Genomic DNA, 21,086 nt, shown 5'->3' on the forward strand with positions numbered 1-21,086 from the left:
ATGCAGGGAGCCCAATGTGGGACTCAATCCCAGAACTCCAGGACCACGCCTGGGCCGAAGGCAGGGGCTAAATCACTGAGCCACCCGGGCTGCCTACCAATGTTATTTCTTACACCATCTAAAGAAAATATAGCAGTAAGTTAAGATTTGACATGAGGGGAGATGAGTGCACAGGCATTTCTTTACTACTTTTTATACTTTTCTGTATATATGAAATATTTCATTAAAAATTTTTATTCAAGGGACACCTGGGTGGCTCAACTGGTTAGGCATCCCATTCTTGACTTCCGCTCAGGTCTTGATCTCAGGGTCAAGAGATTGTGCCCTACTTGGAACTTGCGCTGGGCATAGAGCCTGTTTTAGAGTCTCTCTTCCAACTTCCCTATGCCCCTCCCCCCTGTCATGCACATGCACACTCTCCAAAATAAATAAAAAGACTTTCTGATTAAAAAAATCAGTTGGAATTTGCTATTAAACTACCCGAGGGACACCTGGGTGGCTCAGCAGTTTAGCACCTGCCTTCAGCCCAGGGCATGATCCTGGAATCCTGGGATCTAGTCCCACGTCGGGCTCCCTGCATGGAGCCTGCTTCTCCCTCTCCCTGTGTCTCTGCCTCTCTTTGTGTCTCTCATTAATAAATAAATAAAATCTTTAAAAAATAAATAAATAAATAAACTACCTGAGTTTTAAGACCAACTATGACAAGAGATCTTTGGTATTAGGGAGATTATTTTCTGTCTCAGACCTTCAGGTTCCTCATTTGCAAAACAGAGGAAGTTCAATTCAGTGACCTCTGAAATCTGTCTGCCTCTTTTACCCTCTCTGACCTATTTTGGTGCTCAAACAGAAAAAGCTCAAGCCCCTGGCCTTTTTCCTCCCCACAGAGAGGCTGCAGCCTTGCCTCCTCGTCCAGCTGTCCCCACTAATAGCCCCCTCACTTACAATGGCCTCAGCAACTGGGAGGGGGACTAATAACATATCACAAAGCAGAAGTCATAAAACCTGTGTTCTAAGATATATTTTAAGGCAAAAGGAATAAAAATAAAACCAGAAAAGTCTGGCACACAGACAAGCTGTGTGGGATTTAGAAAATGCCCTTGAATTTGTAAGCAACCTTTCCTTGAAGAAGAACCTTCCCTAAGATTCCCTAAGCAGTGGATTTCACCAAGTGGAAGTGAATTTTGAATCAACACCACAGCATTATACACTACTTCATCCCTATTCTTTGGGCATCACCTCCACTTCTTTTCCCCACCTCAATATCAAACACAATACAACACCACTAATTAGCTGATTTTTTCTCATCCACGGATTCTCTAGAGCTTATTTACCTTTTCAAATAGTTTTTTTTCTTGATCCTTTGAATGTGATCAATCATTTCAGTAACATGAATATCATAATATCGATGAACTATGCCTACAAAGTGTGGCCAACTTTGACTAACTTAATATTTACTACAAAATACTGTACATTATCTCAAATTATACAATTTTATACCCACCACCAAGATTTGTCATATTTTTTACAGTTTTGCTAATTTACATATTCAAATCAGCAGGCTAGATAAGGATAGCATTTTCTGCTTTGTGACACCATATCACAAGTGTGCTTCCAGACCTCTTTTGAAGCATTTGATTAGTGTGATGTGGTAGGAAACATATTTCATATTGACTGATAAGTAATATAAGTCAAAAACAAGACAATCTGGTTTCAGCTCTAACATGTACTAAATAGTCTAAGGAAATGGTCTCTTAGCCTTGCTTTCCTAATCTATGATATGTACAAATAGGGCTTTGTTAATAAGGTCCTACCAATCTCTGAAATCCTTTGGTCCCTTGGAATTTCCATATAAACCAACTGTTCTAGCTTTATATATGTAGTCCCAGTCTAAGTTGTCAACTTTTTTGGTTGAAAAATGAAAAATTCGGGCAGCCCGGGTGGCTCAGCCATTTAGTGCTGCCTTCAGCCCAGTGTGTGATCCTGGAGACCTGGGATAGAGTCCCAGTTGGGTCCCACATCAGGTACCCAGCATGGAGCCTGCTTCTCCCTCTGCCAATGTCTCTGCCCCTCTCTCTGTGTCTCTCATGAATAAATAAATAAAATCTTTAAAAAAAGAAAAAAGAAAAAAGAAAAATGAAAAATTCATTAATGAACATGTAGACTCCAGCTAGATTCAATGTAGTGTATGTATACATATTTACTTATTTATATATAATGCATATGTTTTAACAGAAAAAATATACACTGAACATTTATCACACAAAAAATAAATGCTCAGCATTCTATTATACATAATAGCATACAGTTCATGCTTGCTAAATTAATTAATTAATTAATTATTAAGTTCATACCATGTCAGAGACTATGCTAGGTACTTATGCAATTTCTTATTTAATTCTTACAGCAACTCTGAGAGGCAGATACTTTTCTACCTGGTATGAATGATAGTACTATAAGATTCTAAGTCTGTCTTGGCACATCTCAGGGACAATATTAAACACAATTCAACACCAAAAACAGACATATGCTTTGTAAATGAACTTTTTAAGAATTTCACCCTTGTATATTACTCTAACAATGTCTTGCTTTTGTTTAACATTTATCTTCAGCTTTATACTTCAATACTCCCATGACATTTTCTGTTATTCATTGTTTTAATGTGCCTCTCTGGTGATTAAAAACAAAGCTAAAATAATGGGGCCTGGAATGACAATTAGTCAGTGGGATATATCCAGACCTTATTCTCACTTAGAGAAACACAGAAGAATTTTAACACCTTTTGGTACCTAGAATTACCTGTGGTACCTATTTTATCTTCACCAAACTACTTAATATATTATGTACATCAAGTTTATAACTTCCCTTGAGGGTCTATTAATCTGGTTAGAAAAATGCAGTCAATACTGTGCATTGGGTTATAGCAAAACATCTGAAAGGGCCCTTCATACTCAAATGGAAAAGATGGAGAAATGTAGAGGGAATGCTAGGTCAATTAGTAACGAGTGGAACAACTGTCCTCAAAAGACTAGTGATTAAGAAAAGATTCTCAGGAGAAAGACTTGTGCCACAGGGTTCTCCCCTTGATCTTCTTCTGTTCCCAAATATTACCAATGACTTCAATGGACAGAAAGGTTCTAAAATGTGAAGATGACAAAAAGTTGAGTGGGATAATAAATGGATTATATAAATCAAAATAAACTTGACAGGGTAAAGATATGAGTCAAGCCAAACAAATTAAAAGTTAACAGAGATAAGTTTGAGATTCAAAAAGAAATTTCCTAAGTACAGACTGTTTTGAAAAAAATGGCCTGCCAATTACCTTAAAAGATATATAGGAACTTGAGCTGACAGTAAATTCAATATGAATCAACAATACAGTATGACTACCTGAAAGCTGGTGCCACTTTTAGCGATATTAGAAATAAGAAATTTCTGCAATAACAAAAATAAAGGATTTAAAAGAAGTGAGGCCATAGGCCTGCTCTTCTTGATGCTGCTAATTTATTTCCATATTATATATAGTTGAACCTTAAAGATACAGAGAAAGTGGCATTGAACCTTAAAGATGTAGAAAATGACATTTGGTTTCCTACACCACAAGGGTACCATGTCAGATGAAGAGACATTTTAAAATACAATTATTTTTTGGAAAAGGTATTAATCTGGAGGAAAGAAGACTAAAGAAGGATATGATATCTATTTTTAAAATATTTTTAAAGTTGTATATAGAATGAAAGTAGCCTTACTCTGAAGGACTCCAAGAGGTCAAATGAGAATCAATAGGTTCAAAGAAAGCAGACAATAACTTGGCATAACAAGGACATTTATGGGATAGGATTATGAGATTGGGGAGTTTCCCCCATGTTAGATAAAGGGATAATAGACTGAATCATCTATTGGTAGGATATTGCATAGGGAATTAACACACCAGTGGAAGTTTTGTCTCCGTGAATTTTGAGGCCCCTTGTAAAACTTAAGGAAAATAAATTCACGATCAACAAGTTGCCTAAAAAGAAGGTGACTGTTAAAGATTTACTCTTGTTGCTAATAGTCTCAGCAAGATATGGTTTGAAGGGCAGCCCAGGTGGCTCAGCAGTTTAGTGCCGCCTTCAGCCCAGGGCATGATCCTGGAGACCCAGGATCGAGTCCCATGTCGGTCTCCCTGCATGGAGCCTGCTTCTCTCTCTGCCTGTGACTCTGCCTCTCTCTCTATCTCTCTCTCTGTGTCTCTCATGAATAAATAAATAAAACCTTTAAAAAAAAAAAGAAGAAGAAAACAGAGGATAGAATGTTTCATTAAAAAAAAAAAAAAAAGATATGGTTTGAAGTTAAATCTACTTTCCACCCCCTCCCCAAATATGTATACACACATACAAAAAACAAGCATGATTCTTTTCAAAGAGGAATAAACACAAGCCTCATTAGTTCAGGTTTTACTCTTTGAAATTTGTAGTAATTCAGAGGGGAATAGGATTAGTTTGCCATCTGAAAGGAAAAAAAACATGTTTGTGAAGTAAATTAAAATTCTGGGAGGTAAGCTTGTCCTTATATCTAAAGTCAAAACTATTAAAAATGAGCTTGGAATTTCTGTACAAAAAAGTCTTTCTAATTTCTCAATGATCCCTTCTTTACCTCAAGTCAGGTAGGATTAAGCAGCTATAAGTACTTGTGAGCAGCATTTATTCTGAACACAGTTGATCCTTTAACAACATGGATTTGAACTGCGCAGGTCCAGAGATTTTTTTTTTTAATAAATACAGTTCAATAATGTAAATTTTCTTTTCCTTATGATTTTCTTAACATTTTCTTTTCTCTATCTTACTCTATTGTAAGAATACAGTATACAATATACATAACATATAAAATATGTGTTAATTGATTATGCTCTTGGTAAGGCTTCCAATCAACAGTCTATTAGTAATTAAGTTTTGGGGGAGTCAAAAGTTATACCCAGATTTTTGACTGTGCATCAGCACCCCTAACCTCTGCCTTGTTCAAGGCTTGTCTATATTGTGCAAACTACTGAAAATAAGTTATTTTTTTAATGTTAAGAAATCCAGCTTTCATGTGACCTGGGCATTTCCCAAGTTTAAATTAGGCCCCACTAATTCAAGTTATTAAGGAACTTCTTTGGTGATATGTTGCTTTGAATTCTTTATTACAGTTAAGCAAGAAATTATAATAGAGATTTACTAACCAAAGCAATTACAAACTAGAGAGAGATAAATGTATAATGAATAGTCTAAAACTTAACTTAAAAAAAATCCAACCAAAGCCAGAGAATCACAGAAACTGGCCACAAATTATAGACACTGAATCAGCCCATTGAACCTAATGCTGACAAATGCATAATGGGCAGGGCCCTATGGGCATGTGACCTATGCAGTTCGCTCAGGGCCCTGCGCCCAGACTGGTTGCACACTTGGCTTAATGTTCTACTGTCATGGTCTTGAAAGTCAATAATTTTTTAACTTGAGGCCCTATAGATTAAGTAGGTAGTCCTGGAGCTTGGTACAGAATCATGACCAAGATACAAAAGGCAAGCAAATGAAACGCGAATATACTGACAAAATCTAAATATAGTTCCATTTATTAATGAGTAATGATATCCTGTAATCAAGGCACAGCCTGTTGGTTAAAGTTATAAAGAATTACTTTGCTTGTTTAATGTGTAAACTAAAGCTAATTCACGAATTTGCTAATTGTTTTCCTCTGCTGCAGATGTGAGCTGCCAACCAGTGGAACTTGAGTATTCAAAAGTAATCAGCCACCATTTCAAACTCCATCAAAAAGTCATGTATCATTTTCAGAAGGCATGAAATTTTGGTACATTTTTACTGGAGTTACAGAAGGAGTGATGAAGCTAGTGTGAATTTTAAGACAAAAACAATCTCTTCAATTTACCATGTAACATGAGAAGGGGCAAAGAACCACTGTAGTACCTTCAGCTTTTTCAGTATTCTCTGGATTGTGAACTGCCAAAGCTACACGTGAATGAGGGAATTATGAACCTTTGCTAAAATTAATTCTCCCTCATGTGGGATGTAAAGTTCCTTTCACCAGTCATAGACAGATACCTTTATACTCATATTTACATGACAGAAGGAGTTGCCCAAAACCTTAAATATCACAAAAAAAAATTGCATATGTCACTATTGTCTCTACCTCATTCATTTCTAAATTTTTTTTTTTAGATTTTATTTATTTATTCATGAGAGACAGAGAGAGAGAGAGGCAAGAGACACAGGCAGAGGGAGAAGCAGGCTCCAAGCAGGGAGCTCAATGTGGGACCCGATCCCGGGTCTCCAAGATCACACCCTGGGCTGAAGGCAGCGCTAAACTGCTGAGCCACCTGGGCTGCCCCATTCATTTCTAAATTTAATTCATTTCTAAACACATAAGTCTAGAAATGAAACAATCAGGTAAAAAAATCAAGATGAAGTACATATATAAAATCCATTTTAGTTTTAACTTAACAAATGTTTCCCCACTTAATTTCCAGTTCATAAGTAGAGTATATGTAGATCTAGAGAAGGTATTTAATAGCACCCTAGATTTATATAACATTTGTTCCAAAGAGCACAAAGAACATTCACACACAGCATATGATTTGTCTATACAATAACCCTATAAAAATCAGGGAAAAAATGCATTATCCTCATTTTAAAAATGGTAGAACTGTGCCACAACTGTGGCAAGATAAAAATTTGCCCAAAATGTCACACACATACACACACACACACACACACCAGAAAGTAAGCCATATTTTGCAAATTATTTCTCCTTTTTAACATTTTCATATGATTAGAATCTCAGTGAAAGATTATTATGAAATGTATGCCAACAAAAGATATTAGTTACAATATAATTTCAATTATAAATCATTATACCTGGAGCTCTATGAGGTACTAAATTTTTTTTAAAAATATATACAAATTAAGAGATTTTATTTTTTAATCTAATTCTGAAATCATATTTAAATTTAACACCAGCTCATATTCTACTGACAAAAGAAAACTAATATGAGACAACCTATGATAGGAGCAGTCTATTAAACAAAATTATATTTTGATTTCTAAAACTGCCTTGAGAGAACAGAGGTTACAATTTCTGGAAGGGGCCATATACAAATAAGAAAAAGCCACGGTTCATGCAAAGAAACATTTTGTAGTCTGTAATTACAGCTCAGTTTCCTGACTCCCTAAAACTACCTCAAGTCCTTAGTCAAATAGTTGTAGATTTTTGCTCAATTTAAAAACCCTCTGGGAGTCACGTCTTTAATTGGCGTTGTGATGTCTTACGTCATGATGTTGCGTCACCACGTGATGACGCTGTGCCATCACACACATCATCGCATATTGACACAATGTCATGGCATAATATCATCAAATTAAATTCGACAGCACTCCCTCAGCCTAGCCCCAGGAAGGGCGAGAGAAATTAAAAGACTTTCTTTGCTCTTGTCAATACTCCTGGCCTGTAGGCGAGAACGGCCGACTTCACAAATCATTTCCTGGCCTCCTAAAACTTACTGGATCCCATAGTAGAAGTATTTGAAAGTTATAAGGGGAGTTCATGGGGATGGTTTTCATGGGTTGTTACTTGTTTTGCCCCATAACTAGTGATACTTGAATCCCATTTTAGAGATAAATATTTGCATATGTTAGTCTCCTTTTTTTTTTTTTTTCAGGTCATAAGATAGGATAATAATGAAAAAAGAAAACTAATTATTTGGCTCCTCCTCATTTCTTGCCTTCATCATTCACCTTCCAATTCTCTTTCCTCCTTCCCCATATTCTTCTCTAACATTCTGAAATACCAAGTAATGGAGGGTTGGAGACAGATGCAGCCAGTAGCTTTGACTAGGAACATTTATGTAAGATTGGAAGGAGTACTGAAAGCTGTGATAGGGGGCCTTTTGCCCACACAGCCTGATGACAACAAGCAGAGTCTCCATGTTAGCATCCATTATAAACATGGGGTAGTTGAACGAAACATATCCAAACCTTATCCAAACTATATCTGGACATTACCTGAATTTACTTATAAACTCTCCCAAAAATATGTAATTACCAGTTCATTAAACATTAACATGCAGGTTGTGTGTACACATGACCTCTCTTTCATTAAATCAGTCCTTATGTGCCAGATACTAGGTACAAGAGCTCAGGTCAAGCAGAATAAACAGTGTTCCCTTGAAGAGTCCACAGAGCAGTAAGGGAGACAGGTAAGCAACAGATTTCAAGACAATCTGCTAAGGGCTCTAATAATGATAGGACAAGAGTATTTTGGAGACTCAGAAAGGGAAAGCAATATCTGGAGTTGCCAAAACAATCCTACAAGGGAGGTAACATTTTTGAATCTTGAAAAATGAGTAGGCAGAGGAGAAAAAAATTTCCAGATTCAAATGCAAAACAAAAACAAAAACAAAAACCTGGGCATATGAGAGACCCTAAAGTATCAGGCTGATTCATCCTTTAGTAGATATTTTCTCAAAATGATCCATTCATATAAATGATATTTTGAGGGATACTGACTCACACACTAACATTACCATAATCCTTCATCATAATTACAAACAGCTTTTAGATGGCGTTAAACACACTATATCAATGCAGTAGAGTTATCTTTTAGGAGAGTTTTCTATCCATGAGACTAAATATGTTATTCGCTTTTCATAACCAAATAAAAATTAGAAATCAAAGTCACTTGTGTTTTCTTGAAAGCATTTGACTTGCTACAAAGATCTTGGTAACTTCTTTTCTGGAATGTACATAAAGATAGATTGGAAAGATCCCTGCTGATGATTCACCTTTTTAAAATAAGCATTGAAAGGGCAGCCCCAGTGGCGCAGTGGTTTGGCGCCGCCTACAGCCTGGGATGTGACCCTGGAGACCCGGGATCGAGTCCCACATCAGGTTCCCTGCATGGAGCCTGCTTCTCCCTCTGCCTGTGTCTCTGCCTCTCTCTCTGTGTCTGTGAATAAATAAATAAAATCTTTAAAAAAAAAAAACTGTCGTATTAAAAATAAATTAATTAATTAATTAATTAGTTAAAAAAATAAGCATTGAAGAATGTTTTTTGATATACTATGTAAGAAGCACCTCAGCCCAGTCAATGGTAAGTGGTTATATATTCTGACATGTAGTCCCCTTTGAAAGCCACTGGTAGGTATTTTCTGCTACCATAAGCCTCAAAAGGTTTTTAAAAACTAGACATGACTGATCCAGTAAAATTAAAGGTATGAGTTCAAAAGCCTATGTAGGAATAGACATTGGCCTGAGGCAGGAGTGGGAACACTTCTTCTCTTGAAACAAAAGAGAACAGAATCAGATAGTAATGCAGTTCAATTTATAGAGTCGATTGGAGAAAATCATTATCTCATGATTCCTAATTCCCCAGTGAAATAGAAGATCAGATCATGTGCTGAGAGTAAAAATTATGTAGAATTAGAGACTTAAGGAAATGGAGAAAATGGAGAAAAGCTACTCTGGAGAATTAAAAGACCTGACAAGAGAGCCAAAAAGATTAGTAGGGTCCGGATATGGACTGGTTGATGTCAGATGTCATAAATGTTTTAGAAGCACCAAAATGCTAGCCATCCCCAAAGTGCAGAGAGAGGAAGCATGGGTTAGGTGCCTTTGCTGGAGGCTTTTTAATAATAAGTTTTCTTGTTTAACGACAGAAAAATGTTCGTGATATATCTTTAAGCTCTTAACCAGGTTATTAAATAGTATTAATGAATGGTAAAAAAAAAAAAAAAAAAAACTAGACATGACAAGAGAATAAAAACTCTAGGAGATTTTAGCACCCAAAGACTTGCCTTTATCTTTCTGAAAATCAGAAAATCTTTCTGTTCTTGAGAGGCAAGTTTTTGAACAAGTTTCTAAAATGTTTGAACAAGTTTCTAAAATGTCGTTTCTCAGCTAGATATATACATATCTTCTTGGAAATTAGCCATTACCTAATTAAAACTTCATAAAAGCTTTAACATATAGTTTTTAAACCATGTCAAATACACATATATTACATTCATTAATATATCTATTTTATAAAATGATAAAAAGCAGAGAATTAGCACCTAGACTTCCAAAGGCATGCAATAAGGAATAAGTAATGAGAAAGAAGAAAATTTCCCAATACCAATTCTTTCTCATGAGAACATACAAAATTTTATCATAATAGGGTAGTAAAGAACAAGATGTAATAAGAAATTTACATAGATAAATTATACAGTTTAGAAAATAAAATACAGAGAATATGGGGGACAAGATCTTCCAACTTCTGATGGAAATCCAATAGTATACAATGGTAGTTTATGGAATTAATCAAATTCCCAAGACTTGTTTCTTTAGGAATATTAAGTATATCTTTTTTAAAAATTCTAAATCCAGAAGAAAAACAAAGGCAATGTCAGAAATTCCTTGGTTTTGCAGATTTATTCAGATGGATATTAATGTACTTTTCATCAAGATAGAACTCATTTTATGTAACAAAATACATGTGGCAAAAACCTTATACTCAGTTTATATCTTTCATAGCAAAGAATCTTTTATGATAGTGTAGTCATCCATAACTTGTCTGTTTTACAAGTTCAGAGTTCCACATACCACTTTTCTTAAACTGGAGCACATTTATGCAAATATGTCTCAGTCATATAGCAATGTTGTGAGCCTGGAAGTGTTCACATGGAATCTGTCTACCACCATATTTTATACCTACATTGAGATATATATTCTGCAATTATATCTGAAATAGGTATAACAAACACCTGTACTCATTCATCCTATGCCTATATCTTTTCTATACTCCTAAATCTTCATACCTCTATCTTTTCTTCTACTTTTTGAGGACTTTTCAGATTACCATGAATTGAAACAAAACAGTCCACAGGGAGATTTTTTTTTAATCTTAATTACCTAGGTGAATAATGTTCTTTAAATTATTTAATTCAAAAAATAATAATCATAAATAAATTGTTTAATTCAGAGAGAGGGAAGAATAAGAGCATTTTCATTTCTTTTTTTTTCTTTTTTTTTTTTTTAATTCATAGAGAGACACACACACACAGAGAGAGAGAGAGAGACAGACAGAGGCAGAGACACAGGCAGAGGGAGAAGCAGGCACCATTCAGAGAGCCTGATGTGGGACTCAATCCAGGGTCTCCAGGATCACGCCCTAGGCTGCAGGCAGTGCTAAACCACTGCGCCACTGGGGCTGCCCACATTTTCATTTCTTATGGACCTGCTAGCTACTAGCAAAGCTAGGTGCTTTACATATGTTATTTAATTCATCACATCTTTAATGATCTTGAAGGGAAATATGATTGTTAACCATCACAAATCACAAAATTCAGCTGTTTGAATTAACTCAATAAAGTATCATTTTTTCAACAGTAGAAGTATTACTAATTTTAAGTGTCCCTATGAGTTGGGCACTTTTATTTTAAAATTAACCCAACTTACTATCATTTTCCTTCAGTTTCTAGGTAAGTGGGCATGGATCAAGTTACCAACCTGATTAATAATCAGGCTTTGGGGCCCCTCTAGTAGGACTCAGCCCCAACTCCCATCTTCTTTCCAAACACCATTCTTCCTCGTGCTAATGCTTATGGACATTCAAATTCTGCTGTGTCCCCCACACCCTACACTACCATCTGCGGTGTTCACTGCCAATTCTCTGCTACCCTTACTGATGACATGGACTTCATTAGTGGAATCTTGGCTCCCACCTGGTCTACCTAAATCCAGGCCTCCAATACCACTGCTAAAGAGAATGCTTTCATCACCAGAATGGAAATGGTCTATTGCACTTCCATACAGGATGAACTTGCTTTTTCACAATAGGGAGGAAGTGTCCAAGAATGTGACATACTGAAGAAAGAACAAATTGAAGTTGGGGGCTGATGAGCCTCAATTTTTGAAACCCCATCTTTCCCCCTCTATGTGGCCTTTCCCAAGGTCCCTGCAGGGGGGATGGCTAATCCCAAGGAGTTTAGATAATCAGAGCTGCCAGGTGGAACTGACCAGCCAGGGGACTGGCTAAGCCCAGGTGTACAGGAGCAGAGTCCCAGCAAATCTGGTGAAACATACATGACAAAGAAAGCTACCCCAAGAGGGGAGCTGAGCTTGACTGGCCCATAATAGAGGGCCATTCCTATTTTTACAAGTAGTAATTATGTGATGAAAGTGGTATTATGGAAAGATTCAGGAGGAATTGGAGGACCCAACCACTGCAGTCCAAGCTGTCTTTTTTTTTTCCAAGCTGTCTTGACACTATAAACATGTAAATTGGAGTTTGGCTGGTAGTAAGGGATGTGGGGGGAGTGAGGGTCCAACTACAGATATTTTCAGCAGGATCTAGAAGTCAGGACTTGTGAACACATTACAGGATATTGTAAGACCAGGACAATTCCAAAGAATTTTTGCATGAGATATGGGAAGAATGTCAGGTTACCGACAGAAATGGGGATGTTATGTGGTTGTGCTGATGAAGATGGTGGAGGAGAAAATCACTTTCCTTTTTTGGTGTGAGCAGTTTGAGATAACAGCAGGACACCCAAGTAGAACTGTCATGTTGGTTGTCACTGTCATGATTCTGGAGCCCACAGGAGCCTTTCAACAACTATTAAAATTCCTAGCCAAAATGAGCCAAACCCATTCATTCATTCATTTAACAACAACAACAACAACAAAATTAACATGTCTTTCCTTATGAAAAAGGAACGGGTACTCTCTTTTCTTTCTCACTCAAAAACAAATCTTTAAAAAATGGTTGAAATCACTCACTATTCTGAAACTTTTGCTGAAAAGCTTTGATTTGTTGAAAAAATTTACTTCGGAAAATGAAGTAATCCCTTTAACATTCCAGACTGTAACTTGATATTTTTTTCAAAGATTCCATTAATAAGTTTTTCTTAATGTTTAACAGAAGCAAAGTCATCACAACGAGGAAACCTTATGTCATTTATCAGCTTCCTCTCCAGAGCCCTGAGAACACCTGACTCTTATTTCAATCAAACTGATCATTCATGAACACATAATCATGAATAATTTAGTGGAGCAATAGATCTATTACTTAATATAGTGCTAACCTTTTATAATGCTTCTACCCAGGGAGAAGACTAATATCTGTGTCACAGAAAAACTTATATGAGGCCTTAGCTTTTGGAGGTAACATTGTGACTCATGGAATATCTAAACACATGCAATTATAAACCACATTATGGGAAAATAGTTAACCTTTGTGTAGTATTTAAGAGTTTACAAAATACTTTCTCAGACATTATCTCATTTGATGCTCAAAACAACCCTGTAAGAGAGTTAACTCCACCCATTTGGTAGGTGAAGACAACAAGGCACAGAGAGGGGAAGTGATTTGCCTAAAGCTACCTAGCTATTAAGTGGAACTGAGATTCTCCCCCCAAAATCTATGGTCTGTCTCCACACCCACAATTCTCTTGTGGCGTCATAAAAACCAATGCCAACTTAGGCTTTTTCAAGCAGGCTCTCTCCTATGCACACAGCTCCAACATGCTATGGTTCTGCTCCCCTCTCTATCTTTCTTGGCCACCTCCCACTAGTGGCCAAGACTTCGTGCATTCGCCCTTGCTAGAGGAGGATCATAAACTACCATTTCTAGAGCAAAAATGCTTATTTTCTTATGTACCAAATCACATGCAAGCATTTCTGCAATGTATACTCATCATCTCTGTAGCCGAGGAAGCCACACATCTGGTAGTAACAGGTGCTGTACTTATTCTGTTTAAAATGATGCTTGCCATGTAATGGTTCATGTAAACAGCAAACGGAATTCTACCCAATCAAGAATTGCTCTTTATTTCAAATTCTTAAAAGAGACTTATCTCACTATAAGCTAATTTTGTGAGAGTTCGTTTTGCCCACTCAATATTTAGCTTGATTTGAGAAACTATCTGGAATATTCTTTATTAGGTTCCCCTCTCTCTTTGTCTCTCTCTCTCCCCCTCCCTCTTTCTCTCCTTCTCCCCCCCCCACCCCTTCTCTCCCTCCCTCTACCAGGACTGCCTATGATGAATAAAAGTAATGCTTGAGTTCTATAATCTGCTCTTCAGATTATAGATTCTTCAGATTCTTCATTATGCTTAAATGTTTCCCCTTTGTTTTAAAGGATATTACCCTGCATTAGATGCAAGTGATTAAAAGTGTCATTAGATAAAACTGACATTTCTTTTACAGCAAGAGTAAACTCCATTCAATTTAGAATGTATGTCAGGTCCCTTCTTTACCAGTTACATAATAAATCATCTTGTTACAACAATCTTTTTTTTCATCTCAATCATTATTATTTAATTTTTTTTTTGCTTACAAATAACAACACTCTAAGGACCACATAAAACATGCTCTTAGACAAAGCTCCAGCAAAGTGGCTTTGTGATTTAAGGAGAACAAGAGGAGATATGATTTATAATTGTACATATTTAGATAACTGTACATCCATGATCCCTTTAGGCCAGGGAACGCAAACAGAGCAGAATGCTTTCCCACTAAATAAAACATGTACCCTAATACGGTCAAACTTGAATTTCCCCATCCTGACCACCCCCTCATATTAGTCAAGGATAACTTCCCCAAATACCTGGTATTAATGGCACTCTTTTATGAGCTAAAATTTTAATCACTTAGAATTCATGATCAAAAGACATGGGTGGTTTGATAATAAAATCACATTCTTTAAAGGAACTTGCAGCCAGAATCCCAATTTCAACTTATTTATGTACTCACCAATAACTAAAGAGCATTTTTAGCAATTTCATCTCAAATTTCAAACTTAACAAGAAACAATAAGAGTGCCAGGTCTAGTGCCAAGGGGATTCTAGGCCCACTATCCAGATGGGGGTTTGCAAGGTAACTGACAATTCTGGATGCCTGGGACTGTGAGGTTTCCCAGGACATGGGACTTCTGGTGCTAAAGTCAGGACAGTTCTGGACAAACCAAGTTGGTTTCCCTAGATTTAAGTGGAGGGAAAAATCTCCCAAATAGAACTGGGGCACATATGGAAGAGGACTTGCTCCCGGAAACAGGGCAAAAGCCACACTGGAGCCAGAACATAAGGTCGGAGCTGGATTAGAGGCTGTGATGTGCAATCCAGGAGTACTAAATTAAACCTTTTACTGACCCCCTACAGAGGACAAGATTGGCCTCTGAGCAGGAGACAGGCTGAGTCTGCAGTTGGGGCACAGATGGTCACATAGCAGAGCCTGAAGAAATACGGGAAAAAGACATCCAGAAGGCCTCTTCTCCTCACCTGTCTTCTCTTTGTGCTCTTCTGCTAGTCTGAGTGATCAACTGCTCCCTTGCTTTCATTTAAGCTGGAATGCACCGCTTGATACTTGCATGTGTGGGTAGAGCTGAGCCCCCACTGTAACACTGGCATAAGGAGAATAAAATCACACCAGAGTTATAGGGCTTCTCCACTTTTGAGAGGGAAAAGTCTCGATACGTTATTAAAAATATATAAACTTAGTACTCACTTTGAGTTTCTATTATACTGAAGCACTTTTCATTGGAAGGCAACAGAAATTCTTTCCACTTTCTCCACAGGCAGCTGGTACATACTGCTGCATCTAGTATGACCAATATTAAGAAACATCCCTCTTGTGCTGAGGAAATCCTTTTGCTCTGTAAGGACAGGAACCTGAGAATATGCCTTGCCCAGGTAGTGGTTATACAGTCAGGGTAAGCAGATGAGAAAACCCCAGGGGGACAATAGAACTGTCAATATTCACCTCTTTCCACCAGAAGGTTCTTCTCTCAGAACTAAACATTAGGAGTACTCAAAACACTGATTAATTTCCCTAAAGGAAATGATATTCCTTCAAATGAGCATCAATATGATATCATGGTTAGAATCACCCATTTATTCCACTTGTTAAACACAGGATCTTGACTTGTTCTGCAACCTTTCTGAAACACTTTTCTCATCTGAAAAATGGGCAGGATAGCTCAGGATTTGTACAGCTTTTATAAGGATTACATAAGATAACAAATGTAGATTGATATTTATGATACTAGTAGATGTTCAACAAATGTTAGTTATTTCCCTTTCTTTTTTCTGCCAATATTCTGGATGCAATTAAAAAATAGGTCACTTGGGACAGCCCCGGTGGCTCAGCGGTTTAGTGCCGCCTTTAGCCCAGGGCCTGATCCTGGAAACCCAGGATGGAGTCCCACATCAGGCTCCCTGCATGGAGCCTGCTTCTCCCTCTGCCTGTGTCTCTGCCTCTCTCTCTCTATCTCTCTCTCTCTCTCTCTCTCATAAATAAATAAAATCTTAAAAAAAAATAGGTCACTCAAATTAGGAAAAAAATGTTAATTATTCCCATTGACTACTAATCTTAGTAGCAGCATGATGGGAACTAATTCTGTTTATTTTCTTTGTCTTTTACATTTATCTTAGCCTTCAATATCTAAATTATTTTAAAATGCCATTTATCAGAATAAGTGGATAGCTGGCAGAGACAACCTGATATCTGTACTTGTAAAGTTCTAAAATGTGCTTGGGCAATCAGTCTATCTGCTCACTTATGTGTGTGTCTATCTACAAGTAAGCTTGTTTCTACACAGGAATCATATACAACAAGCCCCATTCTGAGCACTTCACTGGATTTGACTGTCCTCTAAAATCATGCTTTGTCAGAAGGGTGAATACTACACTTATAAACCTCTGAAGTTGATGTTTACTTATATCACCAACACAAGCATCAAGTGGAAGATGACAGAGTTCACCACCATTTTTGAACAACAATAAAAATGACCAAAGAAAAAGAGACAGAAATCAGGAATTCTTTCTGTACTAATGTATAAAAGTCAATACAGTCAATAACTCTTCCCATATCTTGTCCATATAACACTTTTTCAAGTCACTATAAACCAGGATGCATCATAGGATCTTGCTGAAAAAAAGCAGCTAGCAGAAGGATTATCTTTCTTAATTCTAATGTTTTTTACTCCTGAAAAATAGCTATTACTGTATGCCAGGGACTGACCAAAACATATTATATGTATATATTATATATATAACATATAATACATGCATATAATACATAATATATATTATATACACACATACATACAATACACAATGTATATTATATATAATATATATTAGATAAGTTGGTTCAACATTCACAATAATTCTGTGCTTAGGGACTGTGATTATCCCCATGTTAAGAGATGAAGAAACTGAGACTTGGAAAATAGCCCAGGGTCTCAGAGCTGGTGACAGCAGAAATAAGATTTAAACCTGTGTCTATCGGAATTCAAATCCCATACTCTTTAGCCATTAAACTATATAAGAGAAAAAAGGGAATCTTTCTCCTTTTCAGTAACATTATAATTCTAACCAAGAAATATATTGAACCAATTCATTTCATCTTAAAGCTCTAAAAGCATTAAACAATATATCATAATAAATACTTTGGTTTTGCCCTCCAAATTGTCCATACACCAAAATCTGTGAGTTGTTTTTTATGAGTTTCAGGCTCTGGATCACACTTACTATCCTACAGAAAATAATACTGCCAAAGAAGTTCTTTCTCCAAACTAACTCTTACATTTGATATAAGTAGCTTAATCAAATGTCCTTTAATGTTCTCTTCATCATGACTAGGGGAAAAAACTAAAAAGCTCTGAGTTTTATTCACTTCAAAAACTGAATCTCAAAAGATTTGGGGGAAAAAAATGTTCTCATTTTCAACTCAACTTTCAAAGGTTTCTAATGGTTAATTCGATATCCTAGAGTATTCAGCAGTATCCCTTAATGAGCTTAAAACTGGACTTTTTTCTTACAGACTTGGTTTTCAGATAATGATTTAAGACCACCTCATCCGGCCTTCTTTGTGTGTTGATGTCATTAGGATCTGTCAAAGTCAAGCATGAAGGTGAACAGATATTAATTTAAGACCATTTAGAGCTACATTATCTGCATCACCAACAACAAGCCTCCTTTATTAGCCCCTGACGGGGCCTTCATTAGTTGAAACAGATCAAAAGTTAGGTGGAGATAACCCTGCCTGGCAACTCAGACGTCTTTCCTATTCCTCTTCTTATTTGTGGAGGTCAGTTCAGACACAAAGGCAAACATCATAGCCCAAAAGACAATGTTGTCTCTGAATGTCAATCAAATTAACAGATTTAAAATATGGTGACACAGCTGAGATTTACAGTTGACTTTTTCTATAATTTTTTTTCTTTTGGCAGAAATAAATCACATTGGACTGCTCTGTTAAAGATATTTCAAATTGAGTATCAGAAATTAAGTATGGTAAAAATAGAAACACTTGTTTTTTTATCCAGGATTTCCCTTCTCTATTTCCACACATCCAGCTGTGCCTAGAGTGGGATACTGCTGATAAATATCTCCTGAATTCAACTTCTGTCCATTCCCTTTGATCCCCCAGTTCTTACTCAAGCTGCTACTCTGCCCATTGAGACATAGTGAGGCTTATGTTCTGTTTACAGGGCTTTCACCTAGCTTCCCCCATTCTGTCTAATGTACCCATGCTTCCTTGCCCATTCTCACCTGCTTAATACCTGCTTCACTCAAACATCACCCTGTACAATCTATGTCTACCCTATCAATCAATCAACTGTCTAGTCTTTGCAAACATTTTCCCTTCCTTCATTTTCATCACGATTGTACTTGAGAATCTCAAAAGACTCTCCAGGTCTGGATAGGCTCTTCATTCACATTTTATTGAGCCACTTCCTTCTTAGCTCATCTCTCCCAACAAGATGCTTTGAGAATGCTAATGTATTTCCAAAAAGTTTCCCATTAACTGTAGAATAAAGAGCAATCCCCTGAGCCTGACTTTTAAGGGCTTCCAAAATCTCACTGTGTTGGTGGACTTTTTTTTCTTCCAGTCACTCCAGATTATATTGATCTCCTCTTTTCTGAAACTTTTTAGTGTTTATACCTAAATCATTGATACTTGAGCTGGATTCTATGCTTCCTTGTACTATTTCAAAAGGGTTTTATGTGTGTTTCTGGCTTGTCCTACCTGCAGCTAAATGCTGAACCTTCATATTATATTTCTTTTGTAGCACCTGGCACACCACCACACATATCATAGGCACCCAGGAGATGATTAATTCAGCATGAATGAATGAATGAATGAATGAATGAATGAATGAAGATATGGTGCTACTTCAAAACAAAAAATACACACACACATGCAAAGAATGTTCATAGAGAAGTAAAAAGCACAATTTAGGGTAGATAGCCTTTGTCCCACGCCACATGATAGGCCCTAAACATTATTTTTAGACAGTTCTTGAAGATGGGTGAGATAAGGTTAGATGCTGCTCCAGCCCCCTTCTTTTATTTTGGCAGGGGACAGAGGGAGGTGAAGTTAGCCCATCAAATGCTTGCAACTAAGAGATCTTCCTTTTCTCTCAAAGCAGTATTCTATAGCGACAGTTTCTAGAAGAGAGAAGGCAAGGTGAAAAAAAGAGTAAGAAGAGAGAAGTCAGTCATTCATCACTGCCACAGCTAGGGGAAGGCAACCTTCCTCTGTCCAGAAGGCAAAAGCAAATAACATTCATTCCAGGCCACTGAGCAAATCTTTGCAGGGAATAAAACTTCTCGAAGCTTACTAGGGGAAACCTACTAGGGGAGAACCTACTAGGGGAAAAAACACTTAACAGCTAATGAGGGTCAGCCACACAAAAGGTTTGCAGGGTGGAAACGCAAATGCCTCTGGGTTAGTCTTACTACATAAATAAGAATAGAGAAAAGGACTACGAAAGGGGGCAGAGGAGTCAGTACAGAAAAAAAAGACAGTCTTCATTCCCTCAGTAAAATCCCAAAGATGGCTATTCAAGATACCTAAGATGGATATAGATTTTGAAAAGATGAACACTTTCAAAGGGGTTCAGGGTTACTGTTACCTTAGAAGTTTCTATTTAGTCTCTCAGAAGAGGTGAAAGTATGGGCCATGGGATCTTAGTTTGTCTAATTATATAGGCTGGATGGCTTGGTTTCCCCAAAGTCCATGAAACTAAGGCTGACCCAGCAAAAATTGGTTTTAGCAGAAACAGCAGGAGAGCATTTGGAATTCAAATTTTATGAGCCACCCAGGCTCTCAGTAGTCATAGGGAGGGGAAAACCCACCAGATCAGGGACCACAGGAAAATTTTATCTGCCCTCACACATTTTTCATGCATGTGATAAGACTGTGCTCCTCTAACTAGACAGAAAATCCTGTTGAGTAGGAGTCACTGGTTCTTAAAAACTTTGAAGTTTTTGTAACAAATTTTTGTTCTTGAAGTCTTCTGCAGATAGAACTGTAACATTAACAAAACCTTAGGTAGCCAAAGGAGTATCCTTTTATTTAACATGTGTTTTCAGTATCATGAAAGCTTTAGTAAAGCTAGAATGTTTCACATACAAATTGTTATAATGTGTTTGGTTTAATAAGACTTGGAAATGGAAGTAGTTGCTACTGATAAGCCCAGATGGCAATACAATGGTATGCTGAATTAATCTGATATTCCAAACAATATTGGACTTTTAAAATAATAGATGTAGCAATAAAATAGTATTCTGATTAATTATAATCCAGAGTACAGGCACCATTGGTGGAGTAGGAGGGAAGCTTTAGGGACTTGAGTGAAAAACTCAGTCTTTTTGCCATTTATGAAAATTTAATTCCACGTAGACCTTTTTTTTTTTTTTACAATTCCAATTTTCATCCATGCATCACATCTGAGCATGAAATTGTACAATATAGGCAAAGGACAAGGACAGCAGAGGGTCACAGATGTGTGTGTTGGAAGGAAATGAGGCAGGGTGCAGCTCCTCCTCTGGAGACAAAGCTTCTGGGATGTCCCCACTTGCCCTTCTCTGAGTAATGATCCTCAACTTTGTATACACAATAACTTTGTTAGACACCTGAGGAGTGGTTCACATGAACAAATGCTCACACATTTCACTATCATTTGAAATGAGATGATTTTGAGACATGCCTCTTGACATAAATAAAGCATCTTTCTAAATACCAGTTTCCTTGTTCTTGGGGCCATAAGATTCCATCCAATTAATGGGT

General features: G+C 37.0%; 1 protein-coding gene across 7 annotated transcripts in view; it reads right to left on the reverse strand.

Annotated features, from left to right (window-relative positions):
* The window catches only part of GRM8 (glutamate metabotropic receptor 8), a 736,117-nt gene that overhangs the window by 534,674 nt on the left and 180,357 nt on the right, over positions 1-21,086 (reverse strand). The window lies entirely within an intron of this gene.

Source organism: Canis aureus, chromosome 18 (genome assembly GCF_053574225.1).
Source record: "Canis aureus isolate CA01 chromosome 18, VMU_Caureus_v.1.0, whole genome shotgun sequence".
Classification (NCBI taxonomy): Eukaryota; Metazoa; Chordata; class Mammalia; order Carnivora; family Canidae; genus Canis; species Canis aureus.